We start from the raw sequence: 23,962 nt of genomic DNA on the forward strand, positions 1-23,962 counted from the left end.
ATAGATTTAAAATCATTAACGTATTCAGAACATATCTCTTTTGCAACACAAATTCTCCGTCAGTTAATAGCTTTGAAGCCGTTGCAATAATTTCACAAATTTTGTAGCTAGCACGAAGCAAGCTTATTCTACGAACACCCGATGATGATGGAAGGTTTTCTGAATTCAATCTTGATTTTAATTCTTCTGCAGCCTTTTCACGAATGGAACCGTGTAACTTTTTCGGTCCATAAGCTTCAGCATGACGTGTAGAATTAAAATGTATTTTAATATTATGATGGCTAACGTATCTAAGTTCCTTTCTACATATTAAGAAATGTGCATTTCCGTCCTTTAAGATAAATAGATTTATCTTCCCACTCACTATTGAATCATCATGCCATAACCATACCAGCCGCCAGAGTTGATAAACACACTGCATACAGAAAATTGCTACAGTGAGCTCAGATTGACCTTACTGACTGTCGTTTCAGCTCAGCTGCGGTAGGAAACAATATTAATCGTTTCACAGTTTGAGAGCGCTGTTCGATATCCCTGATCTACTATAAAAACTTGTAGGTGCTCATCTTGGAGATGGCAATGCTTGAGTGGTCGTGGAAAGTAACAGCCCACGAAGACTTTACTGTAATATTATACACATGCTTTTTAAATGGAACAAGCAAGATTTCAAAACGATCTTATAGGAAAGAAAAATTGAAATAACAGCGCCACTCATTATCTGAATCTCGCACTCTTTAAGACTCATAATAATCACGTTACGTGTAATGAGGTTCTTTAAACTTATTTTTCATAGATTGTTCGGGTTATTTTACGACGCTGTATCAACATCTAGGTTATTTAGCGTCTGAATGAAATGAAAGTAATAATGCCGGTGAAATGAGTCCGGGGTCCAGCACCGAAAGTTACCCAGCATTTGCTCGTATTTGGTTGAGGGAAAACCCCGGAAAAAACCTCAACCAGGTAACTTGCCCCCGACCGGAATTCGAACCCGGGCCACCTGGTTTCGCGGCTAGACGCGCTGACCGTTACTCCACAGGTGTGGACTAGATTGTTCGGTAATCGGTATAATAAACAAATGATATTTCAAATAGGTACTTGATGTGTTACTTACAAACAGCATACACGTTATTCCTCCATTTTCATGACAGACATAATTTGTAAATATGCTTAATTATGTTTTTATTTAAACTTAATTGTGCAATGGAATAAGATATGATAAGAATGGCACTCACTGCTCTTATGCCACCATTAGGTACTACAATATTATCTATTACTTAGTAAACAAACATGTTGTTGCGTGTTTATGCTTAATTTCAGTTATCTGCATCAATAAAATGGACATTCTCATGTTCTGGGTTGACAATGCAATTGCGATGAAGATAACGCGCTCAAAGGAAATGAATTAATAATGGAAAATAAACGTCCAGGCAAAGCCTACTACGTGTTTGTGTTACTTCCATGATAATCAGATGCAATATTTTTCTTTCCGATATACTTGAATTACGCTCACTGTCCTTCTGCCGCTCTTACTAAAAGTGAAGGTAAACAAAAAATATTAGATATCTAACGTATTTCTCCGCAAGATGCCGTTTTCTATTGACCTTTACATTCAAGTGTTGACACAAATGCATTATTAAAACATATCCTATCCAAATTCTTCGCACTTTCCTGCGCACTGCACTATTTACAGAATGGTCACACTTGTATGTCACAGACTTTTTCCTAAGTCATTTTGTACTTTATTCGGTTAATTTTTCTGTTTCTTGGAAGTATTTGCATCCTTAAAAATTGCTGAAACTGAAATCAGTAAATTCACTTGTAGTTCCCGCAATACCATCATTTACGACTTCAGGATCTTTCTCGGCGAACTTACAAACAAGTTTAGTATAATTCTCTTTTCATTACATCTTAAAGGCTTCCTTGGCGATGTTTCTCATAGAGAACCATAACTTGCTACACACCAAGTTCCACCTACCTGATTATATTTCATACGAAACAAATGTTTCAGGTAAAATACGGTCTATTCCTCATTGCGTGATGGTGGTGGCAATTTCGGATTACATTTTCAGTATTAAATTGTTCATTACTCTAATCTTAGCTGTTTTCCGTAGTGTTCGATACTTTGACTTTTAAAATTCGTGTAATAAATTTCACAATATCTTAAGCTGGGTCTACACTATATAACAAAAAACGTTCTATAACAAACTTTGTATGCAACATGTTTCTTTAACTTGCTATGTGTTATATTTGTGTTGGTATCAAAATAACATTCTTGTAAGAAATTATATAACTCGATAAATGAAAGAAATGTCACATTTGAAAATAGCGTCGAGGGCAGATGATGTAGTTCTTGCTGCTACTGCTGCTGCTGCTGCTCCTGCTGCTGCTTGTGTGATTCTGGCAGGAAGTAGTAGGCCTTGTAAACGAAAATGTTGGGTGCGACCATCTTTACAAGGTATAAAACAATAAAGTAGAAGTAACCTTTTAGCAGATCTTAAGAGAGATTCTAGTGATTCCTTGGCAGAAGAACTTGGATGTGATGGAAGTTTCAAAACCTTTGCCAGAATGATCAGTTCTGATTTTGAATATCTTATAAACGTAATCGGACATAAGATAAGTAAGAAAGACACTTCATTTCGAGATGCAATACTGGCGAGAGAAACCGCTACTTTAAGATTTCTTCCAAGTGGAGATTCCTACAAAATTTTAAGCTATTTGTTCAAATTTTTCAAGCAGAGCATATCCAAGATTGTGCCAGAGTATGTGAAGCTATCACTGACTCATTTTGTCTCTTAAAAACAAGAACATCTTGAAGTACAGCCATTTTGATTTGTAGTGAGCGTTTGCTCCATATCCACTTTTCCCTTTCTTTAATTCTATCTGGAACTGACCAATAAGAATTCTCATTTTCTTTTCAACCTTTTGCACATCCATTTTCATATTAACACCCAATTCAGCCGATGCGTCGTGCTTTTTATTTGTCTTTGTAGTTCATATCAATCGCGGATCCCATAATACCCGATTTTCTCTGTACAGCTCAATTAACTCATAAGTTGCAATCTTGTTTCACTATATTATGCCAAGTTGACTTCGGAACAAAATGAATATCACGCCAAGCGCACAGAGAATGCATACAAGATACTACGCAATAATGCAAAACACATGACGTGATGATTCCAGCAGGACTCAGCTCATACCTTTTTGTGCAGCGGGTGTGTTTTATAACAAGTTGCATGATACGCGAACATGTTATATAACATTTTCTTCCCATTTCTGCAACAAGTTATATAACTTTGTTATATAACGTGTTTTGTTATAAGTGTGGACCCAGCTTTAGAAATGTCAACAAATTTATATTTTCATGGCAACTTAAAACAATTCAGAAGCTTTAGGCAGCAGGCCATTCACTATTTTCAAATCGTCAGTTTACAAGCAAAACACATTAGCAGGCCTGACGATTTCGGTCCCGTGGACGTAAGGTTAATGGTACATTTACTATAGCACACTAGATGTTGGCCGTGAGGTATGAGCAGACGGTCATGTAAACGAAGGTGTGTATGCACCGGTGGACTATCGGCTGTGTGCACGAACAGTTCTAGGAGGCTACAACTACATAGGCCTATCTACTATAGCTCGCGCAAGAAACTGTTACCGAAAAGCAATGGTGGCGTTGCTATCTGTTTTGACGTGTATATGTAGGCACGTCAAGGGACGAGAAGTGCGGGCCGATGGAAGTACTGTCTCTTCCAAGATGATGAACAAATGAGGACATCGCTGTGGAAATAAAGAACGTAGCAAGAGAAAAATTCTAAACTAATTAAACGCGCAACATATGTTTACGAATGAAATAATAATACCGTGCGTTTCAAGACACGTTCACATGCAATGGAGCAAACTAAAGTCGTAACGTAACTATCACAACGCAAGACTGATTCTATCGACGTCATTTCTCTTCCGACTGTACTCTTGAATATCATTCAAGCTATCTCGTGACCTTTCCTGTCGCCCGCTCTTCCTTATCGCATTGTTTCATTCGCATTTCTTCTGTCGGTATTCCCTGCTTGCGAGACCTATACTTACGCAGACTACAAGTTGTTCTTAAAATAGGTAGGTAATCAAGACTAAGTTACAGATCCATGTAAGGATACATAACTTTAAATAACAGTAAATCTCTACATAACTAACTTACACATCCACATATTCAGAGAACAACATATGAATAATTTATTTTTATATATATATATATATATATATATATATATATATATATATATATATATATATATATATATATATATATATATATATACATACATACATATAAAATTTATTTACAAGTGAAGAGTCCAATTTTTAAAAGCCGATGTACACACATTTTCTAAATGGATTACGATTGGAATTCGATATTTTCCCCTATCCCTATATTCTATAAATCATTTTACCATGAAAAGACTGGTATTTGTAGAACTTCAAACGTTGAACATTTTAAAATGCTGCGCCGTACTGTAGGATTTTTTTTTTTTTTTTCGATTTTATTCAAATTTTACACAACTCTCTGGAAAAGTCCATTTTGCTGTCCGGTTTTGTGTCGTGCAATGCATATCTGAAGCATCTTTATTTTCCATTAATAAAATATATCTCTGATAGATAGGACGGACGGACGGACAGACAAACAGACAGACAGACAGACAGGCAGGCAGGCAGGCAGGCAGGCAGACAGGCAGACAGGCAGACAGGCAGACAGGCAGACAGGCAGACAGGCAGACAGACAGACAGACAGACAGACAGACAGACAGACAGACAGACAGACAGACAGACAGACAGACAGACAGACAGACAGACAGATAGATAGATAGATAGATAGATAGATAGATAGATAGATAGATAGATAGATAGATAGATAGATAGATAGATAGATAGATAAATTTAATGTCATTCAGCGATTTACAGCCATAGACAACGTCAGAGTAGAAATATATAATACATGGCTACTACAATATGAATAAATGTAAAAAAAAATAAAAAATAAATAATATTTATGTATATTGTACAATCACCAGACAATGACAAAAACAGGTTAAAAGTTTTAAAAGAAATAGTATAAAATCAGGTTAAAATGTACAGATTTGTCAATTACATGAGGTTAAAACAAATAGTATCTAAAATGTAATATTACTAAAATCATTGACACTGTAGACTGGATTTGCCGTCAATGTCCTTCTCACCATCCTTCTGAAAGTATAATATGACGTGTTTCTTATATGCAATGGTAAAGAGTTTTTAAAGTTTATAAGATATGGAAATAAAACTATTGCTTGTAGTACTATATTTGTACTTGGTGAAATATATGTCAAGTCTGGAACGGGTATTATGAATAGATGAACAAGTAGGAAGATTATGCACATTACGCTTAACATATAGAAGACAATCGAGAATAAACATTGACGGCAACGTAAGTATTCCAAGTTGAACAAAAAGTGGTTTACAATGAGTTCTAGAACAGACACCATAAATAATTCTCATTGCTCTCTTTTGAAGAATAAACAACTTAGAAACCGAAGTATGGTTACCCCACAAAAGCGTCCCGTTACTTAAGTGACTGTAAATATGGGCATAATAAACTGTAAGTAAAGAATTATAACATAATGTTCGTCTGAGAATTCGTAACATGAAAATTCCTTTATTAATTTTATTAACAAGATATTCTATGTGTGTACTCCAGCCCAGAACGGCTTCGAGGTGAATGCCTAGGAATATATTACAATGGGCCTATATATTTGCATTTTCGTCCTCTTGTAGCTGAAGGAGAAACTTTGCACTAAATTGCTTACTGTCCAGTTCCTTCACAATATTTTACTTAATATTTCTTCGTTGGAGCATATTGTTTTCGATGTATGCACTGAAAGACTGAACTCCCGATATCTTCATACAACACCGCCTCCTTGAGATTACTGTAATCAGTGGTTGTCTTTTGCTTAGTGTAAACAGGAACTGCATGATATAGACCAATAGTCACAACCCTATGTACACATAACTTGTTTTCTTTTTAGGTTCCGAAACCGCCAATCCTGCACATTTGGTTTGTTCCAGCACGGTTAAGAAACGATTCTGAATTGCCTGCTCATGCACAGTATTTCAGTATGCGTTCCAAGACTTAAACCGATTCTCAGTCTCCTGTTCCAGCGTGCTTTGAAACTCGTTCGGAACGAGTGAAATTGGTTCTCGATTAAGAGCAGGAACTGGGAATTCTGGACTGCTAACGCTTGCACCGATTGCTTAATCTGAGGTTGAGGTTAAAATGCTTCGAAACTGGGCAGGTTAAAATTAAAAAATAGTGCATACATCAAAAAAAGTTATGTATATTGCAAACCATCACACATATCTGTGTTTACTGTTTACTAACATCACTTTTAATTACGTCATAACGTTTTCAGTCATGTTGGACAGCAATAATGTTGATATTAGCCACCAGAGGTGCTGTTGTGCAAGGAGCGGCGAAGAGGGAGGTTGCATTTTAGTCTGTTTAATGGTTGTATTCATGGTTAGTGGTTGTCAACATGCCAAGGGCAACGATACCAGTACAGGACCGCATTCGAATTGTGACATTGATGCAGCAGGGGCTCCGTCAGGTTGATGTTGCTGCTATTGTGCATGTGTCACAAAGTGATGTGTCTCGGATATGGAGCAGGTTCAGGGACGTACTGTTGCAGACCGTCACCGTAGAGGTCGATCACGAGCTGCTACACACAGAGAGGACCATTATTTACAATTAACTGTTAAGGGGCACCCCTACAGTCAAGCTAGTGAATTCAACGTGACAACAGGACATGATGTATCCAACCAGATCATCCCAAACAGACTCCATGAGGTGGTTTTACGCTCCCGAAGGCCAATTGGAGCTCCTCTACTCACTCAGCGTCACAGACTTGCCCGGATGAGATGGGCAAGACTTCACCAAAACTGGTGGAGAGAACAATGGGACCTCACGTTCTGTTTATACCCATATGATTGTTCTGTGAGGGTGTGGAGACAACCTGGTGAACATATGCACAACCAGTTCATCAGAGAAGGTCACCCCTACCGTGGAGGGAGTGTCATGTTCTGGGGTGGCATCATGTGTGGTCGCCGTACACCACTTGTTCATATCAGAGGTGTGATGACAGGTGCATTGTACAGAGACAAAATTCCCACCAACAATTGTGCAAGGCTATGCTAACCATTTTAGTCCACACTTCACTCTATTGGATGACAATGCTCGGCTCACAGAGCTGAAATTGTGAACAGGTCCTTGTACCTTCATGCCAATGGTATTCGCAGAATGAAGTGGCCAGCCTATTCACCAGACCTAAACTGCATAGAGGGGAGTTTGGGCATTACTGAAAAAGATCAGTAACCGTCCTCACCTCCCGAGACACTTAAGCCCTCATTGACGCAGCGATGGAGGAATGGGACAATCTTCCACAGGAGGCATTGCATACACTGCACTGGTAAGAAGCATGCCAAGAAGAGTCGTTGCGTGTATTGGGCAGCATGGTGGTAATATGAGATATGGAGAGTCATTTGACACCTCAGAGAATTGAGTTTTTTTTTTTCATTTTTTTGTGGACACCTTTGTCTGAAAAGTAGACAAGAAACTGTTACATTTGTTTTGTTTTACCGAGTTTTATTGATTTTTTACTTGAAACCATGCAAATTTTTGTTCAAACACTGTAATACAGCAATATGCAAAACATTTTTGATGTGTGTAAATCATGAGTGATTTGGAAGGTGATAATTAGACTTCGTTGAATTGCCACACGCAGCATGCAATCAGGTTGCCGATGTACGGTAGTATAGAGACTGCCCGGCCTCGTAGTATAAGCAGTTCATGTTAAGAGTTGTGACCGGTCCAAATAGATAGAGCAGCTACAGCTAATGTATACCTATGTAAGCACTTGTTTTTGCATTACTGCGGTTGAATAGTCAAAGCTTAACATTTTTTCAGTGCAGACAAGAATTCAATCAAACATACTACAATGAGAGTGTTTCTGTTCTAAATAATTGCCCCTGGAATACCTTTACCCCCGCAGCCAGTCTTGACCCGTTGGGGAACGTGGTTGGATGTTCTTAATCATTATGCAGAACATTACGGCAAAATAATGGAGGTAATTGATGCATTGGATAGCACAGACAGTTCCGCTGTTGCAGCTGTAAAATAATTGCCTTCTGAACAGCTATTGGAAGATATTCTGTTCATTGATTCTAATTTTAAAATCGTAACCAAAAACATTATCCTGTTAGAATCGTCTAAACTACAACTCTCAGGAGCCCTTAATATAGTGGATAAAGTATCACAAACCGTTATCCAAAACAACAATTCACTTATTTCAGAAAAAGTGAAATGTAAGTTGAGAAACATTATTGCTAAAAATTCTGCCTATTCACAACTTCGTATTATAAATTACCTACCACGAGGTCACGACAAGACATCTGAAGTTGGTGTACTAAAAAGTAGTGACTTTCCGTTCTTCAAATATGTACGTATTACATCGTGTGATGTTGAACGTACATTTTCCCAAAATAAAAACTGTTTAAGTGACCATCGGAGGAGGTTACTTTGCAGTCGCTTAAAATGTACGTAACTCTTCACTGCAATGCACATATTCAAGGATGATGTGAGTATCTTACATTAAATTTTAAGAGTTAATATATCTCACTATAAAATAATTGTGTATTTACATGTTTAGACATTTCCTACTTGAGCGATCATTCATTATATTTCTTGAATGCAGAATACAGGTTTCATTGTAACCGCAGTATACTGCTCAGTGTTTACATCAGAGGTACACTCCATCCTTTGCTCGCCCCTTTCTCATACAGTCTATACCGCGTGCGCAGTAAACCTTGCGATTCTGATATATATTCTGATATATTTTATGACGAATTAAGTTCGGAAGATGAATATAATTTCAATATGAGAAGCAACTCCGCAGGTCGTGAAAGAACAGTTCAAGAAACGTTCCAACAAATAAAATCCCGAACTAGTTCTGAGAACATACTCAACTAGCTCATGCGTCGAAACATGTTAGGTATTAGTTAGTAATGCGTTCTGAATTGCTTGCTTAAATAACCTATTAAGTAAAAAAATATTATTACTGCGAAAAAGGGCACATAATATGCATAACTTATGTGTATCAACATAGAATCGGGAAATGAAATACACATAATATAGAGAAACAACTTACTAAAAATAATATTTTGAGAATTAAATTTTACCAAGAATTGATTTCAGTGAAGAATATGATAGCATTTTTTTTTCTAGTAAACTGTCCGAAAACAGGACTCCAACAAGGCATCACTAATGAGGTAACTAAGCCAGGAGATAATGGGTAGGGTGGTCAGTTCCTTTTCTCCTCCATTGCGTTAAATTACAGAAAAGAAAAGAAAAAACAAATTATTTTGGGAACACATTACGCGTCCGCTAGTCGTACTACTTCTCCGGTAGCCAATCAAAGAGTTTCGAACCTGTTTCTTTTGTTTACCTCCACTTTTTAGTAAGAGTGGCAGGAGAATTATACTGTACATAGCTTACCAGCAGCCTCCCATTGTTGACAACCACTTACTCTCTGCACACTCTAGCTTCAAGTCTTTGTTTAACGTCCCAGAAGAGTGCACAATTTTAATCATGAAATCAGGTAAAATCTTCCACTCTTTTTGTTATATTGAAGGAACGAATAGCATTCTACATGTCGCAATTACGTAATATTTTTTATTGGCAGACATAGTCTAATACTGACATAGAGACGAATAAATTACATGTTTCAATATTAATTACGTCCTTCAACATGAAAATCAAATTTAGAATTTCTGCTTTCTCTAAAAATTTAAAATACCAAAAATGCATATTCGAAACCCCACTGTGGTCTATTTAAAGCCTATCATGCTAGTTGATAGATCCTAATACCTACCTAATGCCTGCTTCGCGGCTTAGAACTCAGTAATAAGTAAAGCTGAGACATGTAGGGCGCAGGACAATATCAAGTTAAATGTATTGCGATGTTTGTTGGAGGTAAATAGTATGAAGGGGTGGGGAGTAGTTGCGTACAGGCATGCGACTCAGGCAACAGAACACATTTACGTTATGTAGTGAACAGACCTCCAGGGTTGTATTATCTATCTTACGTAACATATAATATTTATAACGGCAGAATCATGAAGTACAGGGTCATCATTTTATTTTTACTAACATTTCCTATATTAACCTGGCTATACCTTTGGATCAACTATTGAAAACCGGAAACACTGTTTGCTACCCCCTTCCACGACTGGAGTTCGATGATACTGGCGTAAAATACAAACAAATCACTTTACTAGGTATAGGAGGGAATAAAAGTAGTTCATCCATTTACGTAAACTAGGAAATATCACGCTTTTGAGTTTGTTAATTTTCATTGGGTTTTTGTTGAATCAAAATACAGTACAGTATTAACAATAAGTGTTTTTACTCACGAACTGAGCTGTCCATGCGGACATATTCATTATGCAGTGTATATTATACTGTCTACAGCAGCGATGTCAGACAGGGACTAAATGGAGCGGAGCGCTCCACTAGACTGGTTGCGTGCTCCGGTGTTTCCACAGACATAAGCAAGTTCAAGCTCCGATCTAGCTCCACAACCGGTATTGGAGCTTACAACTCTGACACTACTGGTCTACAGCACATTAGCGTACACTAGGCTATAGAGAATGAAGTTAAATTGAAAAATAATCGTAATATGGATATTTAAACACATTTTTGAAAATGGTGGCCGTTCATTTCGATACAGGCTTTAGTTCTAATGTGCATATTATCGCACTATAGACTACTGTACCTAATTCCAATTACCAGGTTCGTACTTCGTATCAATAACTCATGTTGAAATAATTCTGTAACTACTCTATAAAAGATTACCTTACGTACTGTAAATTCAATCTTCATTTCTGGCCGATACGAAAAGATAAAATTACTCAGACATGCTATCTACTGTCCGTCCAAGTGGTTATGTCGCATGGTCGTAGAAAGGGAGGAAATCACGTGACAGTTAATTACTTAACGAAGCCCTTTTATTTAAGTTATTTTAAACAATTGTATGGTTATAATATTACATAAACGTCTAATTCCTAACAGAAATTAATGTTCTCAGAAAAGAGCTAAGACAGCCCAGCCACTAGCCTTTACAGAGAGGCGAATAGAAGCAGGTGGGGGGAAACCGGGATGCGACGTAGGCAAATGGACGACAGTACCTGTGCGAAAATGATTCAATATTGAAAGCTCTTTCGTCACTGGAAAACGCGAACATATTTTTGGAACGTACTTTTACTATGACCGTAAGGCTACTATGACTATACTGTATATGCGGTCTTGGATCTGCGTGGAGGATGGTTGAATTTCATTAGTAGAAGGGGTGGGAGTGAAGTACATTAAAAAACTCAGGTACAATAAAAATTGAAGTAAAAATAAAATGATGTCCCTGTATATGAATAGTAAACAGGTTGATAGAGGAATTAGACACATAACATTTCGCAGTAAGTGGGGTAAATATTCTATGAAATTTATGTAGCACAGAAATTAAAGGTAAAAGACGTAAATTCGTAAAACACGAAAAACATAAAGCACTGATGACAGTTTCAACTGAGGAAGAAGGAAATGAATCGCATTTAAGTTTGAATTAAATGTGTAGGCCTACCACACAGAAAGACTTTTTTCACGATTTATGTAAAATGATGGTATGTATCAAGATACTAATAAATAACGTTGAAATACACACTTTAGAAGCTTTATGCGGAAATACGTGAAAAGGAAACTCCCTAGTCAATCAACTTTACAGAAATACTAAATGCTATTATAATGTTATACGACTAAGTATAGGAGATAGTAGAATATGTATTTCATTAATGAAAGCACAGACGCCGCTGGACAATTTGTTCCAAACGTCGTTACGGACATTCTTCCACCACATAAACTCAACAAAACTTTTTTATTAACCTCTGAAATTCTTGAGAATGTGGATCACTTAAATATAATCAAAGTTTTGAAACGCCTCTCTTATGGCCAGACGAAATAAAAAATGATAATATATAGTTATTTTCATCACGGATGCTAGCCTATATGTTAAAAGTTGGTAAGGAACTTCAACTGCTTTAGCCGAAAGTTATCCTAGCCCATGGACTACATCAAATAGCCGAAGAAGTTCGCTCCTGCTACAGTGATGTGAACAGTTTCATATCGAATGTCAAATAAATATGTTTAAGGCACCAAGACGGGTTATTAAATTCAGTGAAATACCTCCTGGAGCCCCTCTACCGCCGCAACCCGTTGTATTTAGATGGTGGATGCTGCAGTCTATTTTGCTATACATTATAAAAGGATTGAAGACGTAATCAAAACGTAGGTAGTGTTTACTGCAACAGACTCGAAAATCCAGTAATGATGACATGACCTGAGCTCCAGTTTATTTGTCATGTGAGTATACACCTTTTTCTCTGTTGTTTAATCTATAGGACAGCGTACACTGACCTCCCCCGCTCTTTCTGCTTGCTATGCTATAGTTTGAGTGCACGTACTTTAACGACAAACGTCCTAGATGTCTCAGCTTTAGTAATAAACGATGAATATTAAAGTGAGATAAACTCTTTGGGGCTAGGAAATCTGAGTCCCGAATAGTTGTTTGCTTTCTACCATATAGGTAACCTGAGTGCCCAGGATTATAAGGGTATAGGTAAACTGAGCCCCGTACACTTGATAAAAATGCGTAGATATATATTTGATTTATTATGCTGTTATAGCTTTGTAAATATTTTGATGTTAACAGTTGTTTTTGTTCATAATACGCCATGTAATGTTAGCAATCTGAAGTACGAATTGTTTTTTCTGTAGAACATTGCAGTAGATCAATATTTCGACTTTTTTATCTGAACAAGCTCCCTGTTCTGAGATTTTGGGATAGACATTCATACCGCCGCACTATCTGTCTTGGCTCCAATCAAGCTCAGAGGCTGTCGTTTTCACTTCGGCCAAAACTTGTGGAGGAAAATACAGTCACTCGATCTGACTAATGAATATAGACCAATTAAGAAAATAGTAATTTCTTCGGCCTTTCGTTTTTACAACCATAATGTCGAGGAATGTTTCACTGACGATCTACTGACTGAAGACTGTAAAATTATGTCTTTGAAACATGCAACACTCCAGATGCGCTATTCCCACCATCTATTTGGGCGAATTTCACAGCCAAGCTAACAAATCCGCACAGCTGCGAGTCTTTCCATTCTTCCATTCTCGCTTGAATGCATTATTTTATAGTAATTATATATATTATTGATGCACTGAAGGACATCCAGTAAAATTTTTATGGTTCATTGAGAAGCAAAGGATAAAAAAATAAGAAAAGGGAGGATTTTTAAGGGGGAAAAAAAAAACACAGCGAATCAAAATATCGCAAGATTTCAATTCGTCAAATCAGTTTCAAGTTCCGTCCTGTACGTTAAAATTATGTAAGATCTTGGCAGTTTCCTAGACGGTCTTTAAATGAAGCGACAAAACGTTTTCACTACACAGTGTTTTAACCATTACATGACAAAACGTTTACTCAGATCAATCAAATAATAGTTGTACCAGTTGGTTGCCAGTTCCAAGCCTGGAAAAAGTAGGAAGTAAGATTTTGTCGTGACGAAATTTAGATTGGACTGAGTTTATCTATACACCCTAATCTGAAGTGACTCGTATTTTTTTGGCAGGGACTCAGTTTACTGCATTTTTCACGGAGGGACTGGCTTTACTAGCCCCGAAAATCATCAGCATTGCTTTCTCCGGAAGAGATGTACAGTAAAGCTCGGTTTTTAGTGCCGTAGAATTATTTAGACTACCTGTTTCAGGTAGAAGGCTGCAGGCAAAATTTGTAGTTTATTTCTTACCCACGTTGAATTTCGAATAAACTCTGAAGTTGAAAACGTCGTTAAATAAAGTACAGGGCTTCCAAAAATAAGCGTTTCGGTTTCGAACACCTGTTACTTATGTTTAATGAAACTCAGATACTTGAAATTCGAACCGATAGGAAAACAAACTCAGAAAGTTTTCTTTTAGTCCATCACATGTAAGACTAGTTCATTGTTGAAACGAAACGGCCGCTATGGAGGATAGAAATGTTTTTTTTATCCCTAATTTTCATATTTACCAGTCACTTATTAGCAGCTTTAGGATCCGAGACAACTTAAGAATGAAGTGGAGTTAACAGTGCAACGGAGTATAGATGGAGTGAGGTTTTGTTTACCTGTGCGTTAGAGTACAATCATTTCCGTGATCAAAGGTACAGTATTCTTCCGTCTCTCCCTACGAAACGAACTCAGGCCATCACATTGCATTTTCAATATATAGTAAACAGTTTTTTTTAACTAGTTGCAAATATGTACTACAGGGTGTTCATTGTAACGCTAACGACTTCAACGTCTCCGAGGGACATGGAAACTTTTGAGGTATGTATCCTATTTCATTTTCCACCGTCACAAGAATATAACGCAGCTCATTGACGTCGTTGTTTACATTCACAGTATGTCTGTCTACTATGTTCAAGGAACTCTATAGTCAAGTTGTGCGTACGTTGGTTGCTAAAGTGTCCCGGATCCTAAGCCTAGTTATTAGTGTCCAACGACGTTTTTGAACAACATTTGGTGCAGAACCAACCAATGGTCCTACATTTCGCAAGAGATATTCCGATTTTAAGGCAAGGGATACATTTGTAAGAGGAATTCAACCGCACGCCCACTAGTAAGCGACGACACAGTTGAGCGTGTCCTTGAGAGTTGCTCACGTAGTTCTCAAAATCTACCATCATAGCAGTTGGAAGCTGCAAATACCGAAGTCACCTGTGTGCAAGACTCTAAAGTTGCTGCAGGCCCTAAAACCAGAGGACAAAGTGTTGCGACTTTCCTTCTGCGAGAGTATGCTTTTCTGTCCTTCATAGCAGCCATTTCATCTCAACAATGAACAAATGTTAATATTAGAACACGGATTTTCATGAAATTTCTTCTCCCATGAGGACTCGAACCAGCGCGCATTCCTAACGCGAGTCATAGGCAGGATGCCTTAGACCACGACGTCACGGTGAGAGAAACATGGAATTTCAGTTACACTTATTTGCCCACGAGGTCAGAGGAACAAGTGATAAGTTCATCACCTGAAACACCACGTAATATGCAACTAAGATATTCTTAGGTCGTGAGAGAGGAGAAATTTGATTCACAGGCTTTAATTTAGGCTGGGAGGTCTTTAACGTGCAGAAAAACTCCGACACGTGACACGTGGCTTAAAGTCCCTACCGGAGGACTTGAACTCCGGATTTTTGTGTGCAACAAAGAGTACTTTACATATATTCGTGAAAATTACGAGTTTTATGAGCGTGTCCTGGTCAAAAGAAATTAATCGAATTGTTTATAATTGAATTAAAGTCCACTTAGGGTACTATGCACATAAAACAACTTTCTGATGATCAGGCGGGGAGATGCAGTGCGTTACAATGCCTACTGAGAAGGATTCGTTGCCATAAGCAAAGTCGCGGTTTCTGTCGTCGCCATCCCAGTCCATATTTTAATGACAGCGTGATTAGTTTTATTATATTACACAAAGTATAACTTATTATATTTATAAATGCTCAACAGAGTAACCTCCTCGCAGCAATGTGTAATTCATTTGATTATTGTAGATATTATTCTTGGTATATGGGAGACATTTTTTGTACATCCACGTTTCATGTCCGTGAAGCAGCACTGGTATAGTTAAGATTTTATGACATTTTGTGTCTACTTCTCGTTTCATTTCTTTATAATTCACTTATACATTGTCGCGCATGCCGTTTCAAATAAAAGTTAAAAAGTTACAAGTTATTGTCATTTCAATTGAATGTCATCCGCTCCGAAAGAAACAGTACAAAATTAAAGTGAATTCGTAAAATGATTGACTGGAGATATGACACATTTAATTCTTACTAAGTCCAACAATGTCTTTCACATTATTTTACGCAAATGTTCCATCTTTTCGGCATTTAATTCTTTTTACTAGATTCTTGCATTAAAACTGCGTTTTAATCTAACTCTCAGACTACTCTTTCCTTTGTTAACATTCGCTTCACTTCAGTTTAACAACAGTTTTAGCAGAAATTTCTCCACCATATCAAATGCTAATTAAAAAGCAGCAGTGAAGTAAGAGGGGGATTTTTAATTACCGCTCGAAGCGCAAAAAAAAGTAATCAACTCCGAGCGATGAAGGCTTAGCATAACAATCCTCAGCGGTTCGGAACTGGAACCACCGCGCCACACATTTACCTTAAAACTCCACAATATTTAAAGCGAACAGATATACTGTACATGTTTGTTATTTAGTCGTTCCTTATTAAAAATCCCATTTATATACACACATGTAATAATAATAATAATAATAATAATAATAATAATAATAATAATAATAATAATAATAATAATAATAATCTATACTAATAATAAATCTGTAGCCGAAATTTTTCTGGTAATTTTCGATTTTCCTAACATATATAATTAACCACCCTGAAACCGAAAATAGCTTTTTTGAAATTTTTGTTTGTATGTCTGTCTGTCTGTCTGTCTGTTTGTTACCTTTTCACGCGATAATGGCTCAACGGATTTCGATGAAAATTGGAATATAAATTAAGTTCGTTGTAGCTTAGAGTTTAGGCTATATGACATTCAAAATACATTATTTAAAAGGGGGGTTATAAGGGGGCCTGAATTAAATAAATCGAAATATCTCGATTATTATTAATTTTTATGAAAAATGTTACATAACAAAAGTTTCTTTAAAAATAATTTGCGATAAGTTTTATTCCTTGAAAAAGTTTGATAGGACTGATATTTAATCAGATAAATGAGTTTTAAAATTAAAATAACTGCCATCTAAGGCCGTGTAATGAATTAAAAAACAAATTACTTCGTCTATAAGGGGCCTTGGACAGCAACAATCGAACGCTATGAAAGATAGCCTACAGAGAATGTTTCTGTGTTTGTATGAGGTAATATCGGAAGCTAAATTAACCGATTTGTATAATTAATTATTATTTCACCATTGGAAAGTGTAGTTTCTCTAGATGGACATAATGCTATAATGTTATTACAGTAACTTCTGATATAATATAATATAATATAATATAATATCATATCATATCATATATCATATAATATATGTAATGTAATATTATATAATATAATTTAAGTTATTTGAAGGGTTCAGAACCACAGTGGGCCAAGCGCCATTTACTGAATACGTAGAAAACAAGGGTTAAAATTAAGTTATTACCATAATTCAATGGAAACCTATAACAAGAAAAATAAAATATTACACATTAAATCTGAATGATGTCAATCTTCATTAAACTATGGTTGTATGTAATAAAAATTAAGAAATAGGTTAAAGGAATTGTCATTGCACCAAATGAGTGTCTCTGGACCAAAATGATCGCATTTTAATTATTTGGATGCAATTTAAATTAAGTAACATATTAAACGATTTAACCTTCTATCAAACACGAATGTTGCCTGGATCAAACGTCCTATTTTAATTATGTAATTAATTTATATTTATTTCTAACGGGTGCAGCGGAGCGCACGGGTACGGCTAGTAATAATAATACTAATACTAATAATAATAATAATAATAATAATAATAATAATAATAATAATTGTTTACATACAAATCACTTTTAATGAACTCAGAAGTTCATTGCCGCCTTCACATAAGCCCGCCATCGATCCCTATCCATTTCCTACCATTATATTTAGGCTTCGTATTCCGGCTACATGTAAACTGCAATGAAGTTGCCCGATTCGAAGTATATGTGACGTCACACGCAGGTACAGGTACGTTCGTATACAAAATAGTTACGCATTCTCTGCCCTCTTCCTCTAGATTCTAGAGTTTAGAAGTGTAGAAAGTCAAAACCGGGACGCAATTAAAGCCAGTACTCTTATCGATCGCTGCTCTTACTAGTCGTATTATTTAAATAACTACATCTTTGTGGCTGATTGAAGGTTCATTGCAGAGGCAAAATGCCTTAGGTAAGGCGCTCAAGCGTGTAATATTGCAGGGCATAGTTGAAGCTATTTGAACTAATATTTTCATTGTCAATATAAACAACATTACATAAAATTGTGTAAAATAAACTTAAAAATGATAAAAACAGTGAACTGAAAGGCACTGCAATACCAAAAGGCACAGGAAGAGTGTTGAACGTAATCAAAAAGAACCAGTACCATCAAAATCAGAAAATTATAAAGATATTAACTCGATGATTAGCACGGATTGTGTAGCTCACCATGATGTTCAGTGCCAACATTTCAATTAATAAATTAGATAATCTATATTTTAGAGAATTTCTAGAAAAGTATATAGAAAATTAGGGGTTTCAGTGGTGAGCGACATGCAATATCCTAATGAAACAGGAAAAAATATCAGACAATAGAAATATCTTGTACTACATCATGCACCAATTACGTCATATGCTATTGAAAGAATTTCTTGCAATATAAACTCATTTCAAGTGATATCCGCATATGTTCAAGTTCCATAACTTAAGAATGTACGTTGTTATTCAATGCAAAGATCACGACGGAAATGAACATCACGGCTCAAGCATGTGTTTACTGTTACAGCTTCAGAATGTCGGGGGTTGACCGTACTCCAGGAACACGTAGCGACGACCTGTTTGTTTATATCCTTATCTGTTGCATTACCTGTGTTCGGCGTACTATATACCCTATATGTCTTTCACTTCAGTCTTTAGGTAGCTAGAATGCGGAGCCTAATTATATACCACTTCCCTCAAATCCATTTTAATATTATCCTCCCATCTACGTCTCTGACTCCCCAAAGGTCTTTTTCCCTCCGGCCTCCCAATTAACACTATGTGCATTTCTGCATTCACCCATACGTGTTACATGCCCTGCCCATCTCAAACGTCTGAATTTAATGAACTCCTAAACAATGCGTGCAGTTCTGTGTTGTATAGCTTTCTCAATTCTCCTGTAACTTCATCCCTCTTAGCCCCAAATATTTTCCTAAGCACCTTATTCTCGAAAACCTCAACCTCTATTCCTCTCTCAAAGTAAGAGTCCAAGTTTCACAACCATACAGAACAACCGGTAATATAACTATTTTATAAATTCTAACTAAGCTTTATTGGAAGCAGACTAGATGACAAAAGCTTCTCAACCGAATAATAGCAGACATCTCACATATTTATTCTGCGTTCAATTTCCTCCCGAGTGTCATTTATACGAATATTTTTACTATTGCTCCAAGATATTTGAATTTTTCCACCTCTTCGAAGTGTAAATTTCCGAGTTTTATATTTCCATTTCGTACAATATTCTGGTCACGAGACATAATTATATACCTTGTCTTTTCGGGATTTACGTCCAAACCTAGCTCATAACTTGCTTCCAGTAAAATTCCCTAACCATTTGTGGATTTTCTCCTAACATACTCATGCTATCCGCATAAAGAAGCAGCTGATGTAACCTGTTGAATTCCAAACAGTCTCTGTTATCCAGGACTTTCCTAATGGGATATTCTAGAGCGAAATTAAAAAGCAAAGGCGATAGTGCATCTCCCTGCTTTAACCCGCAGTGAATTGAAAAAGCGTCAGAGAGAAACTGGTCTATACGGACACTGCGGTTTGTTTCACTGAGACACGTTTTATTTAATAGGACTAGACAAAAATAATAATAATAATAATAATAATAATAATAATAATAATAATAATATAGCAACGTTAACATGAGACGTGTGTGATTAAAAGAAATTCTGGTATTGCTTTCTTACAAATCATTCTATCGGACGGAGGTGCTGCTGTTTCCCTTCTTGTACACTACTTAAGATACCAATGGGACCCCGTTCCCTGTGTGAAGTGGAAACTTCATTATTTTGTAATCGACAGAAAAGCAATGAGATCGTCGTCATAAATATGTATTGACGTTCTCTGTCTTTGTTGATCGGTGGAGCGTTATAGCGAGGTTAATTGAATTTTCGCCGGTTAGAAATAGTGGATGAGTGCATCACACTTCCCATGGCCTCAAGTTGTGATACGCAAGCAAAGAATAATCGAGTCTAAAGATGAGGGATGAACGTTTTCAAGTGATGAGGGACCAGGCAGGAAATGAAACTTCATTTTTTTAGATATCGCAAAAAAGGTCAAGTGGAAACAATTGCGCAAGACTGTTTGATAAGCTGTGATAATCACAAAGAACAATTTCTGAAACAATAGAGTATTATTATTATTTTAAACAAAAACATACATGGATAAAACGTCTATAACACCCGGATGTACGAGTATGTTTTCCTGATATTGATTGAGATGTAAAATATGAGATCGATGTAGGTCGATTGGGGAGGTTGTGATGCAGGATAACTATATCGTTTGAGGCGGTTATCGATAGGTTGATTTTGTCGGTTATATAGAGCTCAGAGTTAGTGGTTAGCGTATCTGCTCCTTCTAAACATAAATCTATCCGTACACCGGGGTATGTATAATTTAGAAATAGATCACGTGATTTACACCAAACGTGGTAATGTGTCTTGTGTCTGATGGATTTAAACTAAGTAAACGTTGTAATCTGAAGAATGGAGAGGTGAAATTTCGTTGTACTAACCGGAAATGTAATATTGTGCTTTATAGTGAAAGTACTTATTCGAAAATTACGAGCATGAAAGGAGAACAGTGCATGAACCATAGACGAGCGATGAAATTTCTTCGGAAGTTACACGATCTACTGCGAATCGAAAAGCTGAGGAGGAGTTGCACTGACGACAGAACAAGTCAATCAGACCTAGCATTCATTCATGAACACAAAAAGAGGTATTAGATAATACAGTACACTGACGTTGAACGATATCTGATCCTACTAATCGGTGGTGATCGATAGTTTGTTGGTGTAAGCATAGTTTAGTATATACAGTTGCGAAGCTTGGGATTATGTTTTGCATTTCTCGCGATAGTTGCCAGCCGCTTGGAGCGCTGTGAGTACTAGGAACGATAGGCTGTGTCACTGCCATCGTGATTTAATATAAGCAGACCATGTGACTCGCTTAACCCGATCACGGAGGGCGGTGTTTCAACCATATAAATTAGTTGCAATGCGTAAAGAGTAACATATATTTCTCTAAAATGTAGTGTAATTGCATTAATAAATTTAAAACAATGATTATGAGACACTTCAGACATAATTCACTTGCGAGTTAAGGTGTAATATTATTTTTGATGTGAAAATTACGTTGTTCGTATGTGTAATACCCGACTTTATTTTGATTAAATATTGCGAAATTCTTGTACATTCATTTATGCACGATTCAATAATTTTCAGTGGCACCGCATGGATATTTTGATATGTAGAAATTATAGGTTATGTTTACTGTACCAATACTTCAATATTCGCATGTATTCATTATAATTAAGCATAAAGTTACGTGTAATAACTTGTAAATGCAATTTGTCTCTATTTCAGTTATATTTATTCCTTTCTTACGGTACTCCAATCTGAAGTCTGATTAATGTACTATGTTTTTTTTTAATTGAGTAGATTATTTTACGACGCTTTATCAACAGCTTAGGTTATTTAGTGTCTGAATGAGATGAAGGTGATAATGCCGGTGAAATGAGTCCGGGGTCCAACACCGAAAGTTACCCAGCATTTGCTCATATTGGGTTGAAGGAAAACCCCGGAAAAAACCTCAACAGGTAACTTGCCCCGACCGGGAATCGAACCCGGGCCACCTGGTTTCACGGCTAGACTCGCTAACCGTTACTCCACAGGTGTGGACTGTACTATGTTAATAGGCTAAACTAGCGCAGAGGTGGTTCCTTTGTACTCATACTCCTTGCATATACGGATCGGTGACAGGTTAGGTTTGGTTAGTTTTGGCTTTTATTATGTCTTGCTTATACGATCACCTGCACCTCCACAAAAAATCTCTTATAAATTAAACGATTTTCACTTCCGAAATCGCAGGAACTTCCTCAGAACTAGTTCCACCGCTTTATGAGTGCTGCCTTATTTTCGGACACTTGACTATATTGAAATACGGTAACCTCACAGCGCTATTACTAGAGCAACTAGATTTACAAAGTCTCCAATGCCCTGCCATTACATATGTAGGCCTATGTTATGTCATATAGAAATTATAGGTTATTATTTATATTCCTATATTCGCAATTATACATTATAATTAAGCATACTGTCATGTATGATACGCCGCACATTCAATTTGTCTGTATTTTAATACTACAACCGAGTACTGAATTATTGTATTTATCTAATTCCTAAGAGACGAAGTAACACAATCGTACGTACACTAATTTCATAGGAGTGGTATGGTAAATTTTCTATCTGCAATCAAGGAAGATAGATGTGCTAAATTAAAATCAGAATATAAATTCTTTTTTATTAAACCTCAAAATAGCTTTCATTCTAAACTTAAAATGTTGATGCGAATAGATTATGTTAACATATAAAATTCTCTTCACATTAAAATAACACAGTTTTGTAATTATTTCAACAAATTATGCAATAAGAAGTAAACGGAACTTATGGACACATTATACTAAATAAAACTTAGCAATGATACGCAATAAAGTTATAATACAATATTTCACTGAGCTACATACACTGAAATAGAAAACCCGAACAAACATTGTCGTCTGCTCGGGAAAAGGTCTGTGCTGAGGCCATAGTAGCGATCCTGGCGGTCAGCAACTATCTATGTATGCATATGTATTAAGTATTGACCTTCGCAACTGTATATACTAAACTGTGGTGTAAGTATGTCTTCTTTAGTTATTACTTCTATGAATAGATGGCGAAGACAATAGTCAGTGTTGCCAATCGTAGATAAATATACCCCTGTTGTAGAAGTTAATTTTTGATTCCATTCTACTCATTGTAAAACAATACTAAGTTTGATGAAAGAGAGATGGAACGGAGAAAAATTCTCTCCGGCGCCGGGATTTGAACCCGGGTTTTCAGCTCTACGTGCTGACGCTTTATCCACTAAGCCACGCCGGATACAATCCCGACGCCGTTTAGAATCGTCTCAGATTAAGCTCCATCTCTTGGGTTCCCTCTAGTGGCCGCCCTCTGCACTACGTCATAGATGTCTATGAACGCAGGACGCCGGCTTAGTGGATAAAGCGTCAGCACGTAGAGCTGAAAACCCGGGTTCAAATCCCGGCGCCGGAGAGAATTTTTCTCCGTTCCATCTCTCTTTCATCATGTGATGACGCAGAATATCTGCGTGGAAATATCATATGTACTTCGGTACATCAAAATATATATGATATGCGTAATAAATCACTTTGTGATTTAAAGACGGCGCCCATACCGTCGGATCCCGGCCAAACAGTCACTCATCTGAGTGCACCTCAACACATGTATGGACTTCGGTCCTGCGTTCATAGACATCTATGACGTAGTGCAGAGGGCGGCCACTAGAGGGAACCCAAGAGATGGAGCTTAATCTGAGACGATTCTAAACGGCGTCGGGATTGTATCCGGCGTGGCTTAGTGGATAAAGCGTCAGCACGTAGAGCTGAAAACCCGGGTTCAAATCCCGGCGCCGGAGAGAATTTTTCTCCGTTCCATCTCTCTTTCATCATGTGATGACGCAGAATATCTGCGTGGAAATATCATATGTACTTCGGTACATCAAAATATATATAAAATACTAAGTTTGGTTTGAAACCGCTAATATCGTCTATTAGAGGAATAATACTCGTAATTTATGCTTAATCTACATAATCATTTTTCCTAACACTTTTTAAAGCCTCCCAATAATGGTGCCACCTATTGAGAACTAGCGAAACTCTTTCAAAATTTCTCAAATTTTTCATATCTTTGGTTCCGACTTATCCCGTGATTGGAAAGTTCGCTT

At 36.8% G+C, this 23,962-nt stretch overlaps 1 protein-coding gene across 1 annotated transcript in view; it reads right to left on the reverse strand.

The window, feature by feature from the left end:
• LOC138705025 (protein CIP2A homolog) overlaps nucleotides 1-23,962 on the reverse strand; it is a 720,063-nt gene that overhangs the window by 519,664 nt on the left and 176,437 nt on the right. The gene's annotated exons all lie outside the window — the stretch shown is intronic.

This window comes from Periplaneta americana, chromosome 8, assembly GCF_040183065.1.
Source record: "Periplaneta americana isolate PAMFEO1 chromosome 8, P.americana_PAMFEO1_priV1, whole genome shotgun sequence".
NCBI classification, from domain to species: domain Eukaryota; kingdom Metazoa; phylum Arthropoda; class Insecta; order Blattodea; family Blattidae; genus Periplaneta; species Periplaneta americana.